Here is a 17,469-nt window from a genome sequence, read left to right as displayed (position 1 = left end):
CATGTATTAGTGTACCAATATAATTGTCCATCGCTGAGTTAAGGATTTATGCAGTGTAAAGATTTTATATATATACAATATATGTCATGTATGTACATTGTCTGAAAATATAAAATTTATTTGTATGAACTTTAGAAACATGACGAAGAGGGAGGCTTGCAGAGCTTTTCTCTTCTTTCGTAGCGAGTACAAATAAATTTTATATTTCTGACTGTACATTATGTAACATATATTGTTTTTTCTGTAATTTACACCAGGCATTTAAAGGTTCAGTTGTTTAAACATGTGTTAAATCCAATAGTTGTCTATGATTTTTCAAAGAAATCAACATAGTTTAAATGTGGACAATTGATAGGACTCCAAAATGAACTATTACGCAAAAAGAAATATTCTCATTAGGCCTGAGAACATAGTTATCTCGCAGTGCATTTCTTTAGAAAATAAATTAAAAAAATTGCACCTGCTTTAAATTATCTCAAAAAGATTTTTACAGTGTATTGTACTACTATTGGGACAAATAATATCAAAATTATAGAAAAGTCTACCAGCTCTAACACAAAATTTTGACAATTCTATGTTAAGGGGGTCTAAAATTCAGTTTGACAGCTTCAGACATACTAATTTTTTACCTCTTTTAACTGGACCAAATCACTACTTAATTTAACATAAAGATTCAGCACCCAAATATTTTTTAACATGTAATTTCATCCCCTTACTTAACATTTCATGCATAAAATATAAAGAAAAAATTTGGAAAGTGTATGAAAAAAATTTGCAAGTTATACACTCTCCACAATAGGGACTATATTTGTAGACAACGAAAAACAAAGGACAATAAGTTGAACTCTGCTTATGAAAAAGTGGAGAAAATCAATAATAAAATGATGCCAGTGACGATACTGATCAAAAGTTCTTTCTAAACAACAATCGTACATTTTAAAGAAGTTATTTGTTAAACTGTGTTATTAGAAATATACATGCAAATCCACAATGTTTTATGTTTAGTATTTATCGAGATAATTGTGAAACTGGAATTTAAAAAAAGTTAATCTTTTGTGCATATTGATAAAAAAAAATTTGGAAAAAATCTTGCACATACACAATCTAAAGATCTTTTTAGATACCAAATTTCGGAGTGTTCCTCAAAATCCTTAGCATATAACAAATTCCCAAAATATACCCATTCTTAACATCAAAGTTAAGAGTACATGGGTCTGCTCATGTCAAAAGAACATTCATTATAGAAATATTGTTTTTTTCGTGAATATAACAATTTGAAAGTCTGTCAAAAATTGAAGTTAAATATTTCTACAAAGTAGGTTATCAGTTAAAAAGTTTTACTCACCTGCAACGAAAGTAACAGTATGCGAGACATCTAGGTATTACTATCTGGTGGTGGTGGCGATATAAACTATTTGTATAAAGCTTTATATTTCAGAAGGTAGAAGACCTGGATGCTTCATATCTTTTATGCAGATACCTTATGTTACGAAGTTTCTGTCTGTCATATGTCCATTGTCCTTGACCTCATTTTCATGGTTCAGTGACTGCTTGGAAAAAAATCATTGTTATTTTGTCATGTGAATTTCTCTCTTGATGAGTAATTGGATAACTATATTTGGTATATGTGTTCCTTGCAACGTCTACATGTCCGTCAGACAGAGTTCACCTGACCTTGACCTCATGTAATGGATCAGTGATCAAGGTTAAAATTACGTGATTAGGTCCGTTTTCCAAACACTATAAGTAGTAGGTCAACTATATGTGGTGTATTGAATGATTGTAATGGGTACATGTCAGTCTGTTTTTGTCGCGCCTGCGACGAAAGTCGCAGTATGCGAGACATAGGTATTACTATTCGGCGGCGGCGTAAACTATTTGTATAAAGCTTTATATATCAGAAGGTACAAGATCTGGATGCTTCATATCTTGTATGCAGATACCTTATGTTAACAGTTTCTGTCAATCATGTATCCATTGTCCTTGACCTCATTTTCAAGGTTCAGTGATCAAGGTTTAAGTTGATTAGGTCCGTTTCTCAAATACTATAAGCAGTAGGTCAGTTCTATATTTGGTGTATGGAATAATTGTAATGGGTACATGTCAGTCTGGCAGGTTTCATCTTACCTTGACCTCATGGTTCATTGGTCAGTGTTAAGTTTTTATGTTTTGGTCTGTTTTTCAAGTACTTTAAGCAATAGGTAAACTATATTTTGTGTTTGTAATCATTGTTGGGTGTACGTACAAGTCTGTCTTGCAGGTATCATCTGACCTTGACCTCATTTTCATGGTTCATTGGTCAATGTTTAGTTATTGTTTTTTGTCTAGTTTTCACCTACTATAAGCAATAAGTAAACTATATTCGGTGTATGGAATGATTGTAAGGTGTTCATGTCTGTCTGGCAGGTATCAGCTGACCTTGACCTCATTTTCATTGTTCATTGGTCAATGTTAAGTTTTTGTGTTTTGATCTGTTTTTCAAGTACCATAAGCAATAGGTCAATTATATTTGGTGTATGGAATGATTGTAAGGTGTACATGTCTATCTGGAAGGTATCATCTGACCTTGACCCCATTTTTATGGTTAAATGGTCAATGTTAAGTTTTTGTGTTTTGGTCTGTTTTTCAAATACTAATAGCAATAGCTATTAGGTCAGCTGTATTTGGTGTATGGAATATTTGTAAGGTGTACATGTCCGTCTGGAAGGTATCATCTGACCTTGACCTCATTTTTATGGTTCAATGGTCAATGTTAAGTTTTTGTGTTTTGGTCTGTTTTTCGATTAGCATACACAATAGGTCAACTATATTTGGTATATAAAAAATTGTAAGGTGTATATGCCTGTCTGACACAATTTCTCTGATCTTGGCCTTATTGTCATAATTTTTTAAAAATGTGAAGTTTCTGTAATGCTTTTAGTAAAACCTTTATATTTAAGACTTTCAACATAAAATCAATGGTCAGTAAAGCAGGGGAGACATTTAAGTGTGTGCCCTCTTGGTTTTTCATTTTTGACTATTATTTTGAAAATTATAATAGATAGAGATATATTTAATTAGGAAAATTGATTAGCAAGACAAGATCTACAAAAAAGGTCAATTGGCTTGAACACTGGCTAAAATCTAAGTCGGCTCATAAATGGAGTTATTTACCATACCATTTACTTGTTTTTAATCATATGTCCTCAATATAACTTTTTGGGGCATTATGATACTGTAAACAATAGTTGTATTTCAGATCTAACCTTCATTCTTGTAAAGAAAATAAGCCACTGCCTTCGATATTTTGAAAACTATGAATAAAGGGAGATAACAGGGTTAAGATAAATGACACCACGAGTTGGTTATGATGAACTGGTCTTCTTTGTTCAAATTCTTGTATTCATCGTCTGACAAAACACTTCAGTCAGAGCAGTTACTTACAACTTGAATTAAGGAAGTATTAAAGCTTTGTGGATTATGTTTAGTGAATGCTTCCCACTCTACCAAAACACTGATTGTGATATATTGTGAAAAGACCCCCTTCTGGATTATGTTTAGTGAATGCTTGCAACTCTACCTATAAACTGACTGTGATACATTGTTAAGACCCCCTTCTGGATTATGTTTTAGTGATTGTCTGCAACTCTACCTATACACTGACTGTGATACATTGTGAATAGACCCCCTTCTGGATTATGTTTTAGTGATTGTCTGCAACTCTACCTATACACTGACTGATACATTGTGAATAGACCCCCTTCTGGATTATGTTTAGTGACTGCTTACAGCTCTAGAGTACCTATACACTGACTGTGATACATTGTGAATAGACCCCCTTCTGGATTACGTTTAGTGACTGCTTACAGCTCTAAGAGTACCTATACACTGACTGTGATACATTGTGAATAGACCCCCTTCTGGATTATGTTAAGTGACTGCTTACAGCTCTAGAGTACCTATAAACTGACTGTGATACATTGTAAACTGACCCCTTCCTTCTAGATTATGTTTGGTGAATGCTTCCAACTCTTTATATTGATTCAACATATCCAATGAATACGTAAAATAAAACATCAGGACGGACAAGTAAAGTAAGATGACATACCTTCACATTAAAATTTTACAGTTGTACAAGACCGTCAACTAAGGACTGAACAAATTTAAAGCCAGGCAAGTGAAAGAATAAGAGTGCTAGAGCTGAAAGGTATCGCATGCTGTGCTGACCATGATTGATTTAATGGTGAAAGTCTAATAAATAAAGGTTTTACTGCAAGTATCACAGAAGCTTAACCTTATAAATGGCTGATGGTAATAAGGTCAAGGTCAGATAAACCCTTGCAGACATACATGTACACTTAAAATCATTCCATACACCAAATTTAGTTTACCTTTTGCTTATAGTATCAAAGAAACAAACCAAACACTGAAAACTTAACATTGACCAATGAACCATGAAAATGAGATCAAGGTCAGATGATAAATGACAGACAGACATGAAGACCTTTCAATCATTCCATGCATTAAATATAGTTGACCTATTGCTCATAATATCTAAAAAAAAAACTGGCTTAACCAGGAAAACTAAATATTAATAAATGAATCGTGAAAATGAGGTCAAGGTTAGATGAACCCTGCCAGACAGACATGTAAACCCTACACAATCATTCCATACACCAGATATAGTTGACTATTCTTATAGTATCTGAGAAGAGGACCAAACTACAGAAACTTAACATTAACCAATGAACCATGAAAGTGAGGTTACGGACAAATGATACCTGTCAGGCAGACATGAACACCTTGCAATCATTGCATACACCACATATAGTTGACGTACTGCTTATAGTATAGTATCTGAGATACGGACCTAATTACGTAACTTCAACCTTGATAACGTAATAGTTATACACCGAGGGATAGGTGTGTCTGGATAAGAAACCCCGTCGGCCGGAGGCCGGAGGGGTTTCTAATCCAGACACGCCGTATCCCGAGGTGTATAACTAACTTACATCCCATTCTAAACCCTATATTTGTTAACATTGATTATTAAATAAAAAAAAACGATAGCATATTTATTGACAATATCAAACCATGATTTATAAGAATGTTTTTTATTACATGAAACCCAACTAGTAACCTTACTTTGGTTATCTTCGTTCAAACTTTGACAAGTGAGTATATTTTACAAATGTCAAAGTTGTTTTGCATATTCGCGTTAAATTCTGTGCTAATATGGATCAGCAGGTCAAGGTTGACTCTTTCGTGTATTCTTATTACAAACAAAAATACAGTTGTCAATATGGACGGGTATAAGACGGACGACATTTTATGGCAAGTGTTGGATTTGGTAGAAGAGACTAAAGATAAAGGCAATATTATAACCCAAAGTACTTACCTGTATCAGTTTAATAAAGGTAATCATAACTGTATTTTATATCTTACGATTTTATCAAAAACAAAAGCCCCCCTCTCGAGAAAAATACAGTTAAAATCCCCATTTTTTTATTTAAAGATCAATGCTTTAGAATAGAGACATATGACTGGGATAAGAAAATTACCTTAAAAAAAAAAGAGTATTTAAAGGATTATTTTTGTATTCCATATATAGATGCTTATTGGAATTTCCTAAAATGTGTGTTTTTTTTATATCATGAAACAATTTGTAGTGAACACTATTACTAATTTCTTATGTCCATGCTATTTAAAAAATAATTTATTTCTATTGTTACGAATAACAATGGACTTTGTTTGCGGGATGTAGAAGCAGGGGTTTGAACAATAGATCTATTCAATTAACACTTGTTTCAGAAATAGAAACTATGAAGTATAACAATCGAACTGGGGTGTAATGATCAATGAAATGAGGTAGAGGTCAGGTGAACCCTATCTGGGGCCATGTAGACATAGTAAGGAATCCATATACTAACTAGTCTATAGTTGTCCTATTACTCGTGAGAAATTCAAATAAAAAAATGTTTTCACGCATACGTTGAACCATGAAAATGAGGTCATGGACCATAAACATATGACAGACGGAAACTTCGTAACATAAGGTTTGAAGCATCCAGGTCTTCTATCTCTTGAAATATGAAATATATATAAATAAATTACACCGCCTCCGGATAGTAATCCCTATGTCTCCCATTCTGCGACTTTCATCGAAGACCAGTCAAGAGGAGGGTACACTTCTCCCACCTCCCACTTTTAGAATCTTTTTTTCTCTCTCCCACCCCCCATAAAAAAATATGGTTATTTCCATTTCCGAAACGCCTGTCCCTACGGTTTGTATGACATTTTTTCCCCTCTCAAAATGGGTCCCTCAAAATGAGTCAAACATGAATTCCGACGGCGAGTGTTTACAAGTGATCGACGACCTGGAGAAGTTACTGAAAACCAATACTATATAAAGCAGTAAACAAATGCAAATTTCCATTAGTGAAACACCATCATAAAAGTGCATTCCTGTACAAAATCGTTGAAGTATTTATATAAACAAGGTAAAAACAGCACATACGTGCTTATCATGACTCAAACATGTCCAAGGACGAATACCTTTTCACGTTGTTTATAAATATTAAAAGTGTCATATGATCCATAGAAAACATTCAGTTAAATTTATCATTATCTTTATTAATTATTTCAAAAATGAAACAAACTAATAATACTAAGTAAATGTGAATACCTGAAAAACACAAATAATCAAACAAAAATATGTTCAAACCACGATTCCAGTTTTAAACACAATTATACGGCCATCTAATCGAAGTCTTACATTCAAATATATTACACATTCATTCATAACGAATCCTCGTGATTCCTAGAGTTAGACACATAAAGCACTAATGAGACATTCATCACGTTTATAATTAATAGTTGAATTCATCAAATTCTTTAAACATGTTTTGGCTGCTATCAACTGGTTTGATTTGACCCTTTTGTAAGAATGCGCCTCCGAGACCCGGCGAGCTTACTCCTTTCGGAGAACCTGACGGAGAGCCCTTTTCTGGACTTTCATACCACCAATTCTGATGTACGGGATCTTTTCCCTGTTGTCCCGAAGATGCTGTTTGAGCTGCTCCTTGTGCTGGTGGGGCATTTACATCTTTTTTGTCCATATTTACGGTTCTGAAAAAGTTTTAAAACGAATAAGAATACTTATTGTTTCGATCAAGGGTCCTTGATCGGTAGTATGACATTCACATATACAAACATTGCACTATGATTTTGTAACAAATTTCCACATTGAAATGAGCTATTATACATATAGAAGGCCCCCTATAGAAAGCTCGCCGATTTATTGTTCTCGAATTTTCTTATTATTCGAGCAATCTCTTTTCCCTTTAATTACGGTGCCCACCAGTGTCACTGTGATACATTGTACATAGACCCTTCCTTCTTGATTTTGATCAGTGAATGTTTAATTGATTTAAGCATGTTAAGCACATGGTTTTTGTTTTTGTTTTACTGTATATTTTGCCGCATGCAGCTGTTATATTAATTAGGGCATGAATAGCTCACCCGAACTTGCCGATCCCCCCTTTTTATGCCCCCGCCGTAGCGGAGGGGGCATTACGTTTTACCCTTGTCCGTGTGTACGTACGTACGTACGAACGTACGTCCCAAAATTGGTTTCCGTTCTCTAACTTGAGTTTGCCTCAACCAAATGTTAAGAAACTTATACACATTGCTAATTACTACAAAACACAGATCAAGTTTGGATTTTGGTAGGGTCACTTTAACCGTTCTAGAGTTATGTCCGTTTAAAAATGGAAAAAATTACAAAATGTTATGAAACTTATACAGAATACTTATTACCACAAAACACAGATCGAGATTGAATTTTGGTAGCGTCACTTTGATCATTATTGAGTTATGCCCCTTTATAAATAGAAAAATTGCAAAATTTTTAGTTTCCGTTCTGTAACTTAAGTTTGCCCCAACCAAACATTATGAAACCTATACACAATACCATCCTTGACAATACTTATTACCTTAAAACTCAGATCAAGTGCAAATTTGGGTAGCGTCACTTTTATCGTTCTTGAGTTGTGTCACTTTATAATGTTGTATACATGCAAGCGGGGGCATCATCTGTATCCATGGGGACACATTCTCCATTTCTTTCTTTCTACGACACTCATGTCTCAAATCAATTTTTTTTAATCTAATTGTGTAATGCTCAGTATATAACGATTTATCTTTGACATATCACTAAAAATAACCTCCTGGGAGCGATCAATTAATTGATAACTACAAATTCGGCCGACTACTCGACTCTATCGAATCCTTAGAACATCGAAAGATGATAGACAGGGGTGAGTAAAAATTGGGATATTCTGGTGAAAATATTTTGAACAATTTTTGTCCGGGAGTAACGGGGGAGGGAATTGGGATTGGTAGTTGGGGAAGTGGGAATATGGACCCCTGTCCATCCCCTCTTGAAAAGACATGAAATATTACAACAACTCTGAAACACCTTATACTAAGGGCAAACGAATTTGTGAAAATGATAAATACAAAGTAATCTACATAAAAAAAAAAAAAAAAATCCAGAAGTTTAACAATCAAAAGATAAGACCAACAGCGATTCAATGCTTTCACCCACAGCTAGGTGATTAGGGCATTCGTGGACCCCCTTTTTATACGACCGCAAACAAATTTTGGGGTCGTATAATGCTATAACGTCGTCGTCGTCTGAAGACATTTGGTTTCCGGACAATAACTTTAGTTTATGTGTATGGATCTCTAGGAAATTTAACCAAAAGGTTCAATACCACAAAAGGAAGGTTGGGATTGTTGTTGAGGGTGATGGTCCCAACCGTTTAGGAATTAGGGGCCCAAAACAAGCATTTTTTTTCTAGTTTCAGGACAATAACTTGTGTATAAGTATTGTGATTGCTCTGAAATTGTACCACAAGGTTCAATACAACCAGTATAAGGGGTTTTTGGGGGTAGTTGCCCAAACCGTTCAGGAATTAGGGGCCAAAAAGGGTCTAAAACAATCATTTTTCTAGTTTTCAGACAATAGCTTGTGTTGAAGTGTATGGATGTCTCTTAAATCGTACCACATTTTACAAAAAGAAAATGTCTTCACATATTTTTTTTAAGGGGGTCAATTTTTTTTCCTCAAGATTTAAGAAATTGTCAATTTTACAAAGAAAAATTGGGGGTCACTATTTTGCTAATTCTTTGTAAATAGTCTGAAAACAGATTTACTAAGTATTGCGCAACAACACAGTGTATTGCACAAAAGCAAGAAGTCTTCAATTGAATATAAATTCAAATCATATAACCAATTTCAAGTTCTTTGACTACATTTTTCTGTGTCAGAAACCTATAATGTGTCAAATATTTAATTACAATCCAAATTCAGACCTGTATCAAGCTCGAATATTGTGTCCAATTTTGCCCCAACTATTCAGGGTTGGACGTCTGCGGTCGTATCCAGCTGCGTTAGGCGTAGCAGTTTATTTTCTTTTTTGTAATTTTTCTTTAATGAAAATGGAGGGTCAGCATATAACTGCTGTTGTTGTAATGTCGTATTATAAAAACACATTAAATAAGCGAAAACGGTTAAGCAGTTTTAAGAGATATACTTGCTAAAAATATACACCCCAAAAAAACGAATATAAACAAGCATTCTGAGAGTATTGCATGGCAATACATAGTCCCCTACTGATTAAAAATTCATTGTACCGGAACAAACTGCTAAATTGATCTATAACTTGTCATTGTGTAAACTTTATAACAAATATCAAGTCACTATCTTCATGCATGACGAAAAAAGTGATTATTTAAGTCCAATGACCACAACTCTGCACAAAATCATCAGACTGGAACAAAATTTGAACTTGATCAGTTACTTGTCATGATAAAACACTATACCATTTATCCATTCAATATCTTTAAGCATGACGAAAAAGAGTGTGGGAAAACTGTTTTATAAGAGTGAATTTTCTAAGTCCAAGGACCATAACTCTGCACAAAATCGTTAAACTGGAACAAAATTCGAACTTGGTCTGATACTTGTCATGATAAAACTTTATACCATTTATCCATTCAATATCCTCAAGCATGACGAAAAAAAAGAGGAAAACTGATGATTTGAGTGAATTTTATAAGTCCAAGGACAATAACTCTGCACAAAATCATCAGACCGGAACAAAATTCGAACTTGATCTGTAACTTGTCATGATAAAACAATACGCCAAATATCAAATCAATATCTTCAAGCACGAAGAAAAAAGTGTGGAAAAATGATTTGCCGGACTGACGGATGGACAGACAGACAGACAGGCGGACGGAGTGCAAATCTGAAGCCCCTTCGACTTTGTCGTAGGAGAATGAAAAGGGGTTACATGCGCGCAATCGCCCGTGCTTTCACCATATTTTGTTTTCATGTAATTCCGATTATTCTCTTTGTGTGTTATTTCATAGTGAAATAAAAATCGTGGGAATAATAAAAAAAAATTAACACATGCTATCTAGAATGCACTAATCTAGTCCAGACTTATTTTTTGCTGTCATTGAAATTAATTCAGACCGTGTACTAGTATCTATTACAAGATTTCGGTCTTTTTCTGTCGTTCAGGTCGTTGGTGTACATGTAACAGCCACTATGTTCCGTCAGTTACTTTGTTCCGGCGGAACTTTTCAACTAGTTATTTCGTTCCGATGGAACTTTCCAACTAGTTGTTTTATTCCGAGTGCAGTCGAAAAGTTCCGGAAAAAAGTAGCTAGTTGAAAAGTCCCGGAACAATTAATGTAGCTAGTTGAATAGTTCTGGCGGAACAGAACAACTAGTTACATCGTTCCGAATATACCATATTTTGTCCTTTTTGTAGAAAGAGGGGGACGAATGAGTATCAGTACGTATATATAAGAGCAAATCATTATTTTACAAGAATACCCAACGCACTTAAAGGGGTTTCTTTGGGGACAAATATGCAAAATTTAAGTTGTATTTCATAGCTCACATAAAACGGAATAAGTTGCATTATCATGCAAATTTAGTATTCATAGTACCCTCAAGGGAGGGATCGAAGAATACCCCCCTCCTCATGTGGTTCTTTGCATCAATTCTCCAAATGGAACTTTGTGACTGGTTGATAAGTTCCGTTGGAACTTTTGGGCTAGTTTGTTAGTTCCGATTTTGACTTATATGCCAAAGAGGAACTTTGTGGCTAGTTGATAAGTTCCTTTTGACTTTTGTAATCAGTATCTTGGTTTCCCTTTAAAAGGTTCAAATATAATATGTTGCGCTTTTACTTTGCATCAATTCTCCAAATGGAACTTTCTGCCTGGTTGATAAGTTCCGTTGGAACTTTTGGGCTAGTTTGTTAGTTCCGGTTTTGACTAATTTGGCAAAAAGGAACAATCTAACTAGTTGATATGTTCCGTTGGAACTTTTCAACTAGTCACTTTGTTCCGGTGGAACTTTTAAACCAGAGGAAGAACAAAGTAACTAGTTAATAAGTTCCTCCGGAACTTTTCGGCTAGTTAGTTCTTTCCGCCCGGAACTTTCCAACGTCGGAACAAAAGAGCATTTACATACACACCACATATAACTTCATTCTTATCAGACATAAAAAAAAAACAAACAATTTCATCGCTATCAAAATTGTATATCCATATGGCATTCAACGTAATATACTTACTGTAAGGGGGTACAAATCAAGTTCCAAGTTTGTCAATTAAAGATAAATTGCTTTTACCCCAAAACAATTACTTTCAAATTCTCTTGTTGAAAGGAATAAACTATTGTATAAATTTAATATACATTTATCTATGATGAGTTTACTATATAATTTTATGCATTACGCATGCATGTCTGTTTGTCAAATTGAATTAAAGTTCTACTTACAAATAGTATTTATCAGTTTTTCCGACTATTTCAATAGTGTTCAGTTTTGTTATGAATTTGCACGAACAGCAAACCCGCCTTTTTATATGAAAGCCCCTGCGCAAATTTATTGTGCAACCCAAAGCAAGATATAAACAAAGAAAACCTTGAGAATCTACACACGTGACATGTGTTCATATATTGAAATTGCGTAGATCGGCCTCGGTTGTGCTATTTTTATGTTATGAATATGTATTTATAAAACAGTCGATATACTTACATAAACACGACTCCATTTGATAAAACAAATCAGTATTGTTTATCATAATAATTGTGTAATATTGATAATCAATAAACTGACAATGCTTCAATCATACATGTCATATTTCTTACAAAAAAGCAAAAGGTCTTTAATTGTTTCCGAACTGCGCAATTTTAAAAATTGTTCAGGTTTTCTGTGCACAAAGAGGTGATTTGTTTTTTGTACCAGAGGAAAAACTTTTTATACAAGCGCAAAATTTTTGCGGCCGTATAATGGAATTTTGTCGTCTGCGTCGTCGTCGTTGTCGTCGTCCGATGAACTTTGGTTTCCAGACAAAAACTTGAGTATAAGTGTATGGATCTCTATGAAATTGTAACATAAGGTTCTATACCACAAAGGGAAAGTTAGAATATATTTCCCAGCAGACACACAACATTTTAAAAACATTTTTTAAATGTCATATGGACGTCTCTCACAAAATATTTCAATAAGATATCATTTAAACATAAAAAAAATGTTTATTTTATTGTTTTTGAAATGTTTTATTTCTAATATTTAAGTAAAATGTTTTTACAACATTAACAAAATATTATTTGCTAATATCTTTTATTCATGTTCTCAAACATTGTTCTAAAATATCCCGTAGATATTTTATAATATAAAAAAATAATATTTTCTTCAATTGGTATTTTATATTTTAACAACATTTAAAGTAAATATTTTCCAAATATCCAAAAAACATTCTGCAAAAAAATGTTTTACAGAAAATATAGTTTTGCTATTTGCATAAAATGTTTTATAACGTAAAATTAAAATGTTTTACATAAAACATCTGAAAAATATCAGCTAAATGTTTTCTATAAAATATTCTGACATACACATTACTTAATATCCTTACTGATATTTTATTCAACATTTTACGGATATAAAAATAACATTTTATTTAAACTTTATTCAAAACCCCACAAACAACGTTTTGTGGAATCAGCTCGTTTTTTTTTCAGGATAAGATATAGTACTACATTTCATCAATATCATGACAAGCAAGACACTATGGTTGAAATCCTTAATTGATATCTCAGTTGAAGATCCTTGAAGTCAGATTTTATTCCTTCTTATATTAAAATTCAAAAGAGTCAACATTAAATTAAGCAATAATGTATTAATAAACAATCACCTTTCTTTAATGTTTATTCATTTCGTTCGTGTATATTTTAGAAATTAAGAAATGAAAACTGTAACTGTACTAAGTTCAATTTTCGTATCGTTTATATGATTTACGGAAAACCGACCTTTTCCGGAATCGACTTTTGTTTTATCACCGGAAATGATTTTGAAATTTGAATTTCGAAACGAAGACAGGATATCAACAAAGAGAGCCAAGAAAATTGTTTGTTACGCGATATATACTCACTTGGTAAGAATGATTAATCTGTTAAGATGAAACTTGTGTGTGTTCAATCATAATCGGAACCAAATTACATCTGTTTCTGGAGGTGCGGATCAAGGTTTTGAAAAAAGGGGGGCCCCTGCATTATCTTATCTTACATTTATCTTATAAGTAGCTCCATCAAGCATCTACGTACACCAATTATGAATTTGTTCATTGATAAAAAAAATTATAAAGATATGTGGCTTGTGTGTTTGTCACAGTTTGATTGCCAATACACCTTATCGCTATTTGTCCGCCATTACTGGCCATGGACATCATAAAAGTTCCTGTAAAATGTTGACGTCATATTAGAAAATATTTGACACCACAATTGAAAGTAATACACCTTATTGCTATTTGTCCACCATTACTGGACATCACACAACTGTCACAAGTTCCCTTAAAATTTTGACGTCATCATAAAAAATATCTGATGCCACAATGGAAAAGTGATTGTTGTTTTATGTCAAAAGTTCAAGCAGGATAGATTCTCGGGTCAAGCAGGAATAGCGATAAGGTGTATTATTGTATGACGTATGCTGACGTAAAAAGTTCAAGCGGGACAGATTTCCAAATACTGAAATAGCGATAAGGTGTATGAGACAGTTATCCACCAGAATTTAAACGACTTGGATAAAAGAAATTATAGGTCACTGTACGGCTTTCAAAACTGAGAAAACCAATGCCATATAGTCCACTTTGAAGCCTTGAAAAACAAATGTTAAATTTTTCTCAACACAATTGAAACAAAACAACTAACTGTCTACATTAAATACACATTATGAAAAAGAAATTTGACAGACTTAAACCAACAACAACTATTGCAATAAGCATGACTCAATACCTTGTTTCTGAGGCACACAAACAAGTTACAATAACACTAATATAAGCACCATTTGAATATGGAGATTTTTTTTTCTAGTAAAATCAGTGTATGTATGTATTTGCAAAACAGTAAATTAAATTTCCCTTAACAGCTTAATGAACATTAAAAAGACTATGTAAGACTTCAGTACAAGCAAGATAATATAAACTGTTGCTTAAAATTATATTTATTGCTTCATACACACAATGTACATACAATGTATCTTTTATTTTTTAACAGGAGCTAAAAGAAAAGCCACAAAGGACAAGTTCAATATGCAGGTTTACAATTTGGAAGTGGCGCAGGTTCTTTGGAATGTCTACAACCTTTCAGTAGAATTTTTTTTGAAGTAAGATTTTTATACAGAATTACTGTTATTCCATATTTAATTCAAATATTTAGCATAAACAATGCATTACATTCAAGATTAAGGGCATACAATACAGAAAAGATATCTGGATATTTGAATAAATTATTTTTTTTGTGACAAAATAGAAACAAGTTGTTTATTTAAATCAATCTTTTAGTCCAACAGTGTGCTTTTAGTTTATTATTTTTAATTTTAGTTTCTTGTGTACAATTTGGAGTTTAGTATGACGTTCATTATCACTGAACTAGTATATATATTTGTTTAGGGGCCAGCTGAAGGACGCCTCCGGGTGCGGGAATTTCTCGCTGCATTGAAGACCTGTTGGTGGCCTTCTGCTGTTGTCTGTTCTGTGGTCGGGTTGTTGTCTCTTTGACACATTCCCCATTTCCATTCTCAATTTTATTTCATAAACAACATATTTGCTTTCCTTTGAAGTATTTCAAATACATATAAACAACTCATTTAATGACATCTGTGTGTTTCTCGGAAGTTAAGTTATATTATTATCATCATTGCGAAAACAATGCGTAACACTTCAATAAGTTATTATGTGCCTATAATATACTTCTAGGACTGTATCATATGCCCTTAGATACAAATGACAAGTTATAAAACTATGTCACTCTACAGAGTTTATCACTCAAAACATGCAAAAAGGACAATAAGATGTTTAATGACATTATGTAGCATGGCTTTTAAAGGCCCCTACATTATATACAATGCATTTAATGAAAACTAAAAAAAACAAGAAAAACAACAGCCTGATTTATACAAAACAATAAAAGAAAAAAATTATGATAGACAACAATCAACGAGTATAATGAAATAAGACTCTTGACTGGACACATATCTAGTCTAAAGTTTTTTATGTGTTTTTTTTTAATAACTAAATGAAGTTCAGCGTGGCATATTGCTCTCTCTTAACACAGTCAGCCATTTATCGTCCCCTTCCGACAGACTATCATCGTTATTTGTTTCAAAACTTTAAAGGGGAGGGGATGTATATCCTTCAGGCAACGTGAATCGTTCTATAATAAAGGAATGTGCAAGAAATTATATATGAATGTAAGATTAATTTTTTTTTCAGAAGCATGGCACAGCAAGAAAAAGATATAAGACACTACAAGACATTCCAAGTGATTTTGAATAAGACAATTGATTGACTTTTTCAATGTATTCGTAAATAAATCAAATAGTTGATGTAAAATGGTGTTTTGTTCTCATCTCTTTAGCCAATTATCAATGATTATTGACTTAAGATGTAACCCTATTAGAAGTGTAGCGTTTTAGTTTAGAAAGAGAAGTTGTATTGAAAAATCTGAATTTGGGACACAAGTTTTAGTCAATGTAACTTGAACTTAAAAATGTGTATAATGTTTGCATAATGTCCAATGGCATATATGTCATGCATGTTCAGGTTGACATATGCATGATGTGTATAAGATAGGTAATAAAAGTTGAGAGCGAAAAACTAAACATTATACCATTGTGGTTGGAATAATGGGCTTTCTTGCACTGTCTGTCGTCTGTTCACCTATATTTGTCGGATTTTGTCCGACAAATATTTTCATCACTGTTTTTCCCAAAACTGCTGATAAAGATGAGTTCATATTTAATGAGCTGCTTGAAAGTGATGAACTGTGATGTGTGAACATTTTTGTATCTGGCACCTGTTTCCTGTTTGCTTATACATTGTATTTCAAAATGTTGAATGTTCTCACATTTTTCATCACTTTAATTAGTAATGCTTATGAACAGAATGACTTCATATTTGGTAAGTGGCTTGACCATGATGAGTTGTGTCTGCCATTTTGGATGTGTCAAAATTTGTAGATACTTCTTGTTTTTAGAGACTTTGAATTGTGAATTTCATATGCTTAGCAAAACAACTGATTTATTCAATCAAAAGTACAGAAATTTTTATATTGATATGATCTCGATATCAACCAAAAACATCTTTTTAAAACATTTTGAAAACATTTTTTAGGCACAGTCTCACTTGCAAGAAAACATCCAAAAAACATTTTTATAACATTATTTGATGTTCATGATGTTTTTCAAATGTTCAGAAAATATTTCTAGAAAATATTTTTTAAAAGATTATCAAAATGTTTAATACGCCATTGTTTTTCACATTATCATGATATTTCTTTACAACATTTTAATTATATTATGCAAATATTTTAGAAAATATATTAGAAAATGTTTTAGCGATATATATTCTACCATACATTTAATGTTTTTCTCACGTTTTTTTGTGATATTTTCATGACATTAGACACAACATTTTAAAAACATTTTAAAGATGTTTTAGTGTTTGCTGGGTTTGGGGGTTATTTTTCTAACTGTTTGGGAATTAGGGGCCAAAACGGGTCAAAAACAAGCATTTTTCTTGTTTCAGGACAATGACTTGTATATAAGTCTATGGATCTCTATGAAATTGTCCCCCAAAGTTCCATACCAAAAAAGGGAGATTGAGATTGGTTTTGGAGTTTATAGCCCCAACCGTTTAGGGAAAAATGGGCAAAGGGCCAAAAACAATACTTTTCTTATACTTGTATAAATTGCTTATTACTTGACCAATTTCAATGGGGTTTAATTCAAAGTCTTGAATTTTTGAGGTTCTTTAATATGCTGAATCTAACCGTGTATTTAGATTTTGTTTTTTTGCCCTCCTTTTATAAATTGACACCATTCAGGTCCAAAGGGTCCAAAT

At 33.0% G+C, this 17,469-nt stretch overlaps 2 long non-coding RNA genes across 2 annotated transcripts; one reads left to right on the top strand and one right to left on the bottom strand.

Annotated features, from left to right (window-relative positions):
- Window positions 1-6,591: 6,591 nt before the first annotated feature.
- Window positions 6,592-12,010, bottom strand: LOC127701711 (uncharacterized). The gene is made up of 2 exons (XR_007982131.1): window positions 11,846-12,010; window positions 6,592-7,107 (listed from the first exon to the last, which is right to left on the bottom strand). It is a non-coding gene; the product is annotated as an uncharacterized LOC127701711 (long non-coding RNA).
- A 1,035-nt stretch (window positions 12,011-13,045) lies between these two features.
- LOC127701731 (uncharacterized) lies at window positions 13,046-15,912 on the top strand. Its single transcript, XR_007982176.1, has 3 exons — window positions 13,046-13,503; window positions 14,624-14,732; window positions 15,841-15,912. It is a non-coding gene; the product is annotated as an uncharacterized LOC127701731 (long non-coding RNA).
- Window positions 15,913-17,469: the final 1,557 nt, after the last annotated feature.

The sequence above is a fragment of the Mytilus californianus genome, unplaced genomic scaffold (assembly GCF_021869535.1).
Source record: "Mytilus californianus isolate M0D057914Y unplaced genomic scaffold, xbMytCali1.0.p SCAF_5, whole genome shotgun sequence".
NCBI lineage: Eukaryota > Metazoa > Mollusca > Bivalvia > Mytilida > Mytilidae > Mytilus > Mytilus californianus.
Note: the sequence above shows the minus strand (reverse complement) of the source record. Positions and strands in the feature narration are given on the sequence as shown.